Source organism: Glossina fuscipes, unplaced genomic scaffold, assembly GCF_014805625.2.
Source record: "Glossina fuscipes isolate IAEA_lab_2018 unplaced genomic scaffold, Yale_Gfus_2 110, whole genome shotgun sequence".
In the NCBI taxonomy this organism is placed as follows: Eukaryota; Metazoa; Arthropoda; class Insecta; order Diptera; family Glossinidae; genus Glossina; species Glossina fuscipes.
In genome coordinates this window covers 143,488-145,412 of record NW_023998453.1, presented here as the reverse complement: position 1 = coordinate 145,412, position 1,925 = coordinate 143,488, and positions in this window count along the sequence as shown.

Sequence of the window (1,925 nt, the reverse complement as noted above, 5' to 3'; positions counted from 1 at the left end):
GTGTGTGTGTGTGTGTGTGTGTGTGTGTGTGTGTGTGTGTGTGTGTGGTTTTTAACTTTGAAATAATTTTCGCGCTTAATATACTTTTTGCGGTTATACCTGAACTCATAATTTATCAAACATTTCCATATAATTTATGTTATATACATACATCTATACATATATTATATTATCAATTAGTTTTTATGAAAAATATTTCAACTAAGGCACAGTGTTATTGACTTTTATAAGCGACTCTGACAATTTATTATAATTATTTTCCAAAATTGTCGAGTCTCTGACTTGTTACAATATATTTTTTTTATTTATTTAATTTTGTTTGGCAATCAAATGCGTTTAGCGAAAAGTCCCCCTTAAGCGGTCACTTACAGTCATGCACACTTAAATAATAGCACATAACGTAACATGAGATTGAAAAAAAAAAAATTATTCCTCATTTTAAAACATAGTTTCAACTACATACAAAGACTTTATCATTATTATTATTATTGTGAGGAGAAATAAATTGAAAGACCAAAGTGTTAAAGCGCTACCAACTGAGGCTATCGACTTTATTGAAGACTCTACCGCACTTGTGATTTGAATCTACCATTTTTGTGTTTTGTGTTGTGTGTCCAGATCGTTAGCCTACTTGGGTCCGTAAATAAATGCATTTAGTAAAGACAATCTCAAAGGAATGAAAATATCTCGGTCAAAGGAGAAGAGAAGAAAGTAAAGAGAGAATACGGAAAGTCAGTTTTGTCCTTCAATCGTCATGCATTTTTACAATAATTTTTCCTAGATGTATTGAAGCCCCTGTATCAAAGTAAAAAGCCCTTCATAGGGATAGGGCAGTGTAAAAGCCTGCAAAAAAAGCAGTTTTTTTAAACAACTTTTTTTTTGGATGGTGCCTTTAAGAATAAGAAACAGAAATTATTTTTGAAAAATAGTAAAAAATGGCAACATCACGGCCTTTCGCTCGGAGCCATCTTTAGCTCACGGCCCTCTGTGAGAAGTAGCCTACTAGTAGTCCATATTTGAATTTGCAGAAAAAAAAAAGAAGAAAAGTCGTTTAATCTACATTTTTATATCTCATAAAACCCACAGAGTTTTCTGAAAATATTAATTCTCCTAAAATTGGCGAGTGTTTGAGTGAAAAAGTACAATATTCGAACACAAAAAATTAATTCTTTCATCAACAAAATTTGAATTAACTTATCAAACTCACTGTTTGAATAGCGTTGCTTGCCGGTTTCAAAACTTGTATGCATAGTTTTGATGTGTTGCTTTATCATAATAAATTTTTTTGGTCTGCGATTCCAGCGCCATATCTAATTTTGGGAGTTTAAATGTTCCTCCTCTTTCTCTGCTCTCGAAGGTTTTGTGCTACAACCTGTTCCGCTTTCTTGATCTGGCTAGCGTCGGCCTCAATGCAAATATTGTATGATTGAATGCCAAAGTCTAATGATTTTTCGAATACTAATCATATCGGTGCACGCAACAATGTCGGTCGCTATGTCCAACGCTATTTGCTTACAGAAAATCCTGAAATTTCAAGGCAACAATTTTATGCGTAATTTTTCCACGCATTCCAGAAGCTTGAAAGCATCTATTAAGCAAACAAAAAAAATCGAGTTTCTGAAAAATTTATAATGGTCTGGCCCCCTAAGAAGCAATGTAATAACGTTTTTTCCTTTTTTCGTAATGCTAACTAAAAATAATTTTCACTGAAGTTTCTTTTTCTTTTTTTCAACAATCATTATATAACATGATATTGGAGGACCAATACCTGCGTAGGTTATCAAGACATAAGCTCTCTACATAAGCTATTCTAGGAGGACATAAAAAGATAACGTTAAAGTTGCTAATGGAATTTTTCTTTTTATTAAAAATGTACCTTAAATGTGTGCTATTTATTTGTCCCTGGCTGCATAAACCACATATAT